The sequence below is a fragment of the Chanodichthys erythropterus genome, chromosome 21 (genome assembly GCF_024489055.1).
Source record: "Chanodichthys erythropterus isolate Z2021 chromosome 21, ASM2448905v1, whole genome shotgun sequence".
NCBI classification, from domain to species: Eukaryota; Metazoa; Chordata; class Actinopteri; order Cypriniformes; family Xenocyprididae; genus Chanodichthys; species Chanodichthys erythropterus.
In genome coordinates, this window is record NC_090241.1 from 14551920 (window position 1) to 14561550 (window position 9631).

Genomic DNA, 9631 nt, shown 5'->3' on the forward strand with positions numbered 1-9631 from the left:
AGAAAACAACATAATATGGATAAGGAAAACAAAAAAAGAAAACCAAATATGAAAGAGACGAGAAACTCAAATTGATTGTTTACTCAAAATTGAGATTTCTGCCGTCATTCACTCACCCTGACACCCTCATGTCTTCCAAACCCATAAGACTTTCATTCATCTTTGGATAACAAATAAAGATATTTTTAATATTCTCTCATCATTTATGTCCATTTATTGAAAGACATATGATTACGGCTGTGTCGGAAGCTCAAATGTGCGCGCAAGAACCAATGAGGTTTGTTTTTGCGTGTGATGCACGCACGTTTGCGCTTCCGTTGACCATATAAGATATGTTATAAGATATGTTATATTTCATCAATGTTATGTGAATAAACCGCTAAAGTACAATTTGTCTATCATATAAAGCGGCCGATCGTGGCACCTTATACGACTTGGATTGAACCTGCTCACTCTGTGTAACACACTCAAAAAAATGGTTTTGCAGCACTGTTGGTTTTACCCTAAACTGTTTTGTTAAAATAACACACATACATTTCTTTTCCCACCAAAACACTATTGTATTGCGTTTCATTAACTGAAACTGTGCCAATTTCCACTATACTTAATTATCAGTCGTTAAACTAATGTAAAGTGTTTAAGTTCGCGATTCAAAAAACCGGATGTGACGACTTCAAACGTATTTGATGAAGACGGCGCGAAAGAGGTGGCAAGGTGAATGGCGTCAGACGTTAGTCAGTGAGGTAAGAAAATAAAAAGTTAATCTAAAGGCTTTAATTTCTGTTAGTGTTTCGCAAAGTCTGCGCTGGGATGTTTTTAATATATTGATATTGAATATTGTGTTAAACTTTATTGTTTAACGTTTATGGTGCCATTAATGGATGATTCCATGCGATTGAAAGATGCGTGTTTATTTGTAACATACTTGTACTTGTTACACTAATCTATAGTGTAAAACGCTTAACTTGAAAAAGTTTTACGTGGCTTCATGCACTAAGACAGTGATATTAAAAGTAAAAACTCAGTACGCACCTTATTAATAAACTAAATGCAGATGAATCCAGCATATGAATGCAACGCGTTTAGTTAACGTAAACGTCGTTCATATTTTAGGTAAATCTGCACGAATAACATGTGGTTTAGGCTATCATCATCATCAGAATTTGATATTTTTAGATTGCTGTTTCGGTATTAATAGCTATGTTAAGCGTGTAAAACATGGGAGGAAAACGCTTATCGTGTAAATAAACGCATTGCGTTGATATTTTGGGCTCATCTGCTTTTATTGGAATTGTGTTTCAGAGTTTGGTCTTTGATTATCTATAGTATTATAGTATATTAAGGCCTGGTTTCACAGACAGGGCTTAGGCTAAACCAGGATTAGGCATTATTTCAATTAGGGCATTGTAGCTTTTATAAACGTAAACTAGAAAAAAACATTACTGGTGTGCATCTTTAGATAAAACAATGACATTCACATATTTTAAGATGTATCATGTATAATGTATTCAGTTAAAACAGCTAAAATATGCATTTTAGTCTGTGAAAATGGGGTAAAGCATTTTAGCTCCTAAAACCTCCCAGTGTAGTTTCTAAGCTATGCAAGTCCCAGTAAAATTGTACAATAATGCCACGTTCACCTTGCAGATGCATACATTTTGACATTTTATCTGATATTACTTTTTTATGACAGTTTTTCATCATGGTTTTTGGAGTTCGTCACTGTCTTTGGTGAAATAAAGGAAGGAGATTTATTGAAGGAGAAAATGGTGTTTTGGCTAAGGTAAGTGAAGCACTGTATTTGTCTTTTTAGGTTTTAATAAAAGTAGTTAGTTAGAACCCATGGCTTGGCACAATAAAACTGCTAAACCTGCTCTTCATAACGTCTTTGTTTTAAATTTATCCCATTGTTGGTGTCAACATTCGTTGTCAAGCTGGATGGATACTCTGGAAAACTGATGTTTGCAAATTGAGGAGTCGTCCTTGGACAAAAAATTAAACATCTCTTGGTGCCCACTACACAGGTATGAAAAACTACACTCAACAAAACCTTGAATTAAAGCGTTAGTTTACCCAAAAATTAAATTTCTGTCATTACTCTCCCTCATGTCGTTCCAAGGTGTAAGACCTTCATTCATCTTCAGAACACAAATTAAGATATTTTTGATGAAATCTGAAGGTATCTGATCTACTCATAGGCAGCAACGTCATTACACCTTTTGACGTTCAGAAATGTAGTTAAAAACATGGTTAAAATAGTCAACGTGACTGCAGTGGTTTAACCTTAATGGTATGAAGTGACGGGAATACTATTTTTGCACAAAAATAATGACTTTATTCAACAATTTAAACTGTTGTCATACGTAGTGAACTCACTGCTGACTGACTTGTTTACGTCCGAATAACAGCTCGTTATTGGCTGACTCCTGTGTCAGCATCAAATGCACGTGTTCAGCTTCAGCCTATACTAAGTTGGCATTCGGATGTAAACAAGGATGACAGTTCCAATTGTTGAATAAAGTCATAATGTTTGTTTTGTTTTTGACCACAAAAAGTATTCTTATCGCTTCATAACATTAAAGTTGAACCACTGCAGTCACATGGACTACTTTAACCATATTTTTAACTAACTTTTTGGACGTCAAAAGGTGCAATGACGTTGCTGCCTTTGAGTAGATCAGATACCCTGGGATATCAGCAAAAATATCTTAATTTGTGTTCAGAAGATGAACGAAGATCTTACTGGTGTGGTACGACATGAGGGTGAGTAATAAATGACAGAAATTTAATTTTAGGGTAAACTAACCCTTTAACACTAGAACTACCAAGGCAGTCATTTTGACCGTTTTAAAGATTTGCAATGTAATAACTTTGTTGAAATAAAACCCATATAACTACAGTTCCATGACTTTTCTTAATGTAAATTTTATTTTAACATTATTTTATTAAAATTACAAAACACAAAAGAGTTCTGAGTATTTCTACCTTGAATGGCCATAGCGGTCAATTTGACCGCACATATTACAGGCGTTGTATCTCCTCAACGCTTTTTTCCGCCGTTAAAGATGTGCGTAGCTGTTGCCTAGAAACCTTTCTCTGGCAGTTTTGTATGCTTTTGCTAAGCTAAAACTTGGCTTTACCGTCAAAATGGCAACAAGAAAGAAAATGACTGTCACTGAGGTTTTATCCTTGCTTGAGAACATTGATGATGCAGAGTCTGATGGAGGAGCAGAGAGCGATGTCTCTTGGTCTCTTGACAGTTCGTCTGACACTGATTCTGAGAGTGATTCAGAGATAATTCCAAAAAATAATAATATTTATTCATTCTAGATTTCATTAGAGGCTGCATAAAATTGTTCCCGATTCGTGTGGTCCAAACATTTCCGATAATGCTAAAGCATTGTAAACTCCAAAAGTCAAAATGTATTGAATAAAGACAGATGTAATCATTTCCAAAATTCACAATATGTTTTTATCTAATGAAATATTCTGCTTCATTTTATATTTGTTGACATTTTGACTTTCAAGAACAACATTTTAACTGCGGTGAAAAACTTTGATCTCCAGCTTGCCGGATGCAAATTGCGGAAAGCAAATTGCGGCATGCACTTTTGTGGGAGGTCTAGTAGCTCTTACACAATAATATCACGAACATATTATATTATGTATGCTTAAATTACCCCACATTTTTCATAAAACATGACCATAGAAGCTTTGAAGTAAATATAACATGACAAAAATGACATTCACTGCTGTCTGGTATGAACAGTCAAAATGACCGCTATTGGCAGTTCTAGTAGTTATAGAATTCCGGTAGTGCTAGTGTTAAAACAATATTCTCTCACTGGGGTTATGGTCATGAGCATGCATAAAAAAAACAGATATAAGATTGTTTATTACCATGATAAATACAATAAATGCAAAGTAACTGACAGATGTTACATGTATAACACTATTGTTAATGGACAATGTTCTGCAGAGTTTAGCTCTAACTTACCCCAGCGCAAGCTGAAAGTTTAACACTTTGTTCTTATTTGAAAATTCAAAAAAACATTGATGGTTCAGGTGCATTTAATTTGGGTCGAGTTAAACTCAGCAGAACAGTCCCTCTAGGAGCAAGCTTTCACACCCCTGATGTAAAGCATGAGGAGGATGGATAACTGAAAGTGGTTGAGTATGATGGGAGCAATGGCAGGGTAATCCTATGGAAAGGTGAATTATTTTAATTTTAAAGGGTAAAGGCTATATTTGGGTAATGTTGTTGTTGTTTGCATCTTTAGAATGGTGACATTGAACTGAAGAGAGAGTGCACAATCAAATCTCTCTGTGTCTACATGAAAGAAGGCCCTAGCAGTCTGATCTGTATATGGTGAGTATATGTGCATTTTAAAATGTTGTTTATTTTCAAGGATGCTAAATGCTTTGTTAAAGTTAATACACAGGAATTTAAGAGTACTGTTTTTTTTTTTTTTTTTTTTTTTTTTAAAAAATCCACACTAGGACAGGAGGTGATTCAGAAGACTTTGATGGGGATTTATTTCATAAGACTGGAAGGTGCAGATATAGAAGAGAGCCTAGCAGATGTTGGAGTGGTGTTAGAGGGGCAAAAGGTTCTTCAGACCTTAGCAGTGTCCCATATGCCATATACAGCATGTTGATGAGACTAAAATATGGACTGAATTTGAGCTACCCTCCTGGATTCAGGTATACTTTCAAAGCACTGCAAAAGTTGATGGCAACAAGTTATCCAATAAAGTGCATTGAAGAGCACACTACCATCTGGACACTTTTTTTTTTGTAAATTTGTATAAAAAAATTTTTTAATTGTATTTATCCTTTGTTTGCTTTTGTTTTTCTAGGTTAATTTTCACTTTCTGAGTTTGCAGATGTCTTTTGATTCTAACATTATCTAAAATTACTTTTACATCAGACTGTTAAAAGCATTTGCACAAGTTTAAAGATTCTTGAATGTAATGACTGAATAGGCTGTTTAAAACACAGTTTATTGCAACTGACAAATACAGTTTGATAACTTGTTACATATCTTGTCTTTTTTTTTTTGTCTCTACAAGGTAATCACACACAAATAAATGCTGCTTTGAAGGGAGTTACTTTAAATAGAAATCACTGAGTTAAAGTAACAAAACCTAATTGGATGGAACCACTGTCCATAATTTAATTGAGTTATTTGAAACAAATCTCCTTTTGTTGGTTGAATGAAACATATTTGGTTGGTTTTAAATAAACTAAAGCATGTTCACTAAACTTAACAAGTTTAAGTTACAGGGAAGCAATTGCATTGATTTGATTTGACATTACTATTTTACATAGATTTGTCCTCATTCAGTTGTGTTGTCACAACACAAGAATTTTACATAGATTAAAAAAATTCTATTAATGTTAATAAAAAACAATTTGCTTGTGTGGAACCACTGTCCATAATAAAATTAAGTAGGTTTAAAGGATCATTTTTTTTTGAGTGCACTTAAGGTGAAGTTTTACGAACCTTACGATATACTTAAGGAAATGAAGGTTAAGGGGCTTTATGCAACACTTACGCATTACTTAAGTGAAAAATATATACTTAAGGGAAATTCTTAAGGGTTTATGACGTTTCGCCTAAAGAAACCCTTAAGTAACACTTAACGGTTATTTTCTGCAACACCCTTAAGTTTAAGGGAAACATAAGGGCGATCTTAAGGGAAAATTACACTTAAGGTGCTTTATGCAACCGGGCACTGGTCTATGCTCCCACATGCAGAACATCATCATCATCATCTTCTTCTTCTTCCTGGTTTTACGGCGGTTGGCATCCAGCTTATACATGGGTTTCAAAGACGTCACTTCCGCTATGCCCGCCGCCATGTTTGGGACCGGTCACAGCTGCGCGCCCTGTTTAAGTCTATGGTGTCAGCAGCTACAACTACCAGAGGAAGGCCAACAAAATGCTCTCAGAAAGTTCACAACAAGTTTACAATATATCTGGGATATGTGGTGCTGTTAGCCGTTTCAACAGTCGTCAGAACTACAAATTTATTTGATTTATTTGAAAATATTGTGAATTCTAGTTGCTGTGTTTTCGGCGTGTTGTTACAGGATAAACAAATTCACGACACCAGCTGACTACATTACTTAGTTCAAGTACATGCGTGCATGATTTTGTGCAAATATAAGTTGTAATTTAATGTCTATCTTGTATAAATATATATGAATTACCCAATATAGGATGTGTCCCGTTGAGTAAATTAACCTAGCAAAGCGCTTCAGTTTACCGGTGTTCATTCAGCGCACGCAGCTCAAATAATACTGTTATCAAAATGAGATGATTTGAGAAAAAAAAAAATCATGATCCTTATTATTAATCAAGCTATGTGTTGATGAAAATAATACTAGAACAATATAAGAGCTAGGTATTAAAAATAATGCATTAATTTTCTAAAAGAAATATTAAAGTTTTAATATTACTGTATAGTAACGTTAAACATTTTACTGACTTGATCATTGCTGTTTGAGCTGCGCACGCTGAAGCTGAAGAGAATAAAAAAAAAACATAAACTGAAAGTTAATTAACTCAACGGAACACATCCTATATAAAATAATCCAGATATTAATACAAAATAAAAATATTACAACTAGTATTTGCACAAAATCACGCACAGATGAACTTGAAGTAACGTCATTGAAACACCGAAACACAGCAAATAAGCCCAAATAATTCACAACGTCATTTTACAAGTATATACGATTATAATATCATGTATAAGAAGAAGACCGTCCCAATCATATTAATGTTGTCTTACTTTTTGAGCGCTCGCGCTGAAGCTATAGATGATCAGCTCTGTGGGTTATTTACCTCAACGAAACACATCCTTTATGAGAACAATCAGATATACTTAATAAAATTATTACAAGTTTTATCTGCACAAAATGACTAAACGAATGCACAAATGAAGTTTGAACAAGTTATGTAATCAATTTTTAACTCAGTCGACGCGCTCTTCCCACAACAACACGCTGAAACAACAACACAGAGAATTCACAACATTTTATTACAGTCGTGTTTTCGTTATAATGTTATGTAAATTACAGTCCCAGCAGTTATTAATGTTGTGCATTGCTGTTTGGCTGCCAGTGGTGTGGTCCCTTCTGAATGAAGCCAATAATTCTGCCGATCTAACTACTTTGGGATCAAATAAATTTGTAGTTCTGACGACTGTTGAAACGGCTAACAGCACCACATATCCCAGATGTATTGTAAACTTGTTGTGAACCTTCTGAGAGCGTTTCTTTGGCCTTCCTCTGGTAGTTGTGGCTGCTGTCACCATAGGCTTTAACAGGGCGCGCAGCTGTGACCGGTCCCAAATATGGCGGCGATAGAATACATTGACGTCACATGAAACCCATTACACCCCCTTCTGCTCCAGAGTGTGGACCAGATAATAGGTTTACAATCTTATAGAGTGCCCCAGGGATGACGTGTTTTTGTAGGCAAAACCCGGAAGCGAGTTAGCATTTTAGGACTTGGGTGGTTGACATATAAGCCTGAAAAACATTTTTTTTTAAAAAAAACGTCAAATATTAGGCATAAAAAAATATTGAGTTGTGTTGTACTGACTCTTGAATTTCCAAAAATAGTTGTGGTTTTTTAGATTTTGTATTGGAAATTGGATTTATTCACCAATTTGTTGCATTTGTGCCTAAAATTGTCATATGGTGTGACATAAAAGTTATTCTATATAAAATGAAAATGAGATATACTCTCCCTACGTAACTAACTTCACCATAAACCTTTATCATTACTATCTTCAGATTTAAATTTTTTTTGGTGCAGATCCAATATATTTTGTATTATTTTTAAACCATCATGCAAAGTAAGACATACCTCTTCAGCCTTTAGATATTTTAGATTAATTCTGACAAACTCTGTTATAAATCTAACAAAATGCCTGTGACTCTTGCTGATACTATTTCTCTTTTGCTCCATTGACTTTTTTATGATTTATAACAAAAAAGTAATTTTATTGTCACAATTCTGTTTGTCACACCAAATGATATAGTGTCACACTATATGACGAACTGAAAAAAAAAGTGTATTTTATATGCATTCATCATTCAATTAATTCAATTAACATTAATAGGACTAAAAATCATGAAACTTACTATCATCATTTTAAAACTTTTAAGATCTTATTTATGAAATATGAGTAAATCAAACTCCATCTCATGTCAAGAAACTTCAACATGAACATTAGAGGACAGTGTGTGTGTTTTAACTGTTAAACAGTAAAAAATATCAATTTACAATTAGCCGAATGTTTTAGATTGAAAATTCATAGACTATTATAGTATTAGTAAAAACGGATACCCATGGGATAATAACAGATTCACATGGGATCTTTAAACATCAGTGGAAGCTGAAAAGGTATAAAGAGAAGAAACAAAGAGGAAAACTCAAGGCATTCAGTGTGCACTCCCTTCCTCCTTCAAAAGATGAGAAAATGATAGAGATGTGGAGAGACACATAAAAGATACAGAAAAGAAAAAATAATTGAATTGAGTCTTTCCCTGTATTTTTGTGTCTGCTCTTTACTTGACATTTCTGCCTGACACAAACAAAAAATTGCATCTTTTAATATGGTTAAACGTTTAAATTAAGTATACATTTGAAAAGCAACACATTAAAGGGTTAGTTCACCCAAAAATGAAAATAATGTCATTAATTACTCACCCTCATGCCGTTCCACACCCGTAAGACCTTCATTCATCTTCAGAACACAAATTAAGGTATTTTTGATGAAATCCAATGGCTAAGTGAGGCCTGCATTGCCAGCAAAGTCACCAAACCTCTCAAGATCCAGAAAGGTACTCAAAACATATTTAAAACAGTTCATGTGACTACAGCGGTTCAACCTTAATGTTATGAAGCGACGAGAATACTTTTTATGTGACAAAAATAACAAAATAAAGACTTTTCAACAATATCTAATGATTCATAACACTGCTTCATAAAGCTTCAAATCTTGTTTCGAATTAGTGATTCAGGTTGCATATCAAACTGCTAAACTGTTGAAATCACATGACTTTGGCACTCCAAACCACTGATTCGATTAGTAAAGCTCCGAAGCAGTGTTTTGAAATGGGCCATCACTAGATATTGTTGTAAAAATGTCATTATTTTGTTTTTTTGTCACACAAAAAGTATTCTTGTCACTTCATAACATTAAGGTTGAACCGCTGTAGTCACATGACTGTTTTAAATATGTTTTGAGTACCTTTCTGGATCTTGAGAGATTTGGTGACATTTTTGGCTATGTAGGCCTCACTGAGCCATCGGATTTCATCAAAAATATCTTAATTTGTATTCCGAAGATGAATGAAGGTCTTACGGGTGTGGAACGACATGAGGGTGAGTAATTAATGACAGAATTTTCATTTTTGGGTGAAATAACCCTTTAATTGGATGGGTAATTTAATGTTCACCATTAATTTATTACAATTTGTTTTGATTATTTATTTATCATCAAAAAAAGGGGTATGTCATATTGTGTGACAAATGTATTGTTGGGGATAAACAGTATAGAACCCTTGAAACCAGATATGTTGAATAAAGACCCGGAGTCAAAGTTTAAAA

At 34.2% G+C, this 9631-nt stretch overlaps 1 long non-coding RNA gene across 2 annotated transcripts; it reads left to right on the forward strand.

The window, feature by feature from the left end:
• Positions 1-691: 691 nt before the first annotated feature.
• LOC137011676 (uncharacterized) lies at positions 692-4898 on the forward strand. 2 transcript variants are annotated; one of them, XR_010893508.1, is made up of 5 exons: positions 692-743; positions 1694-1783; positions 1935-2024; positions 4281-4369; positions 4501-4898. It is a non-coding gene; the product is annotated as an uncharacterized lncRNA (long non-coding RNA). The 2 variants fall into 2 exon arrangements; XR_010893509.1 differs by having other exon boundaries at positions 4506-4898.
• Positions 4899-9631: the final 4733 nt, after the last annotated feature.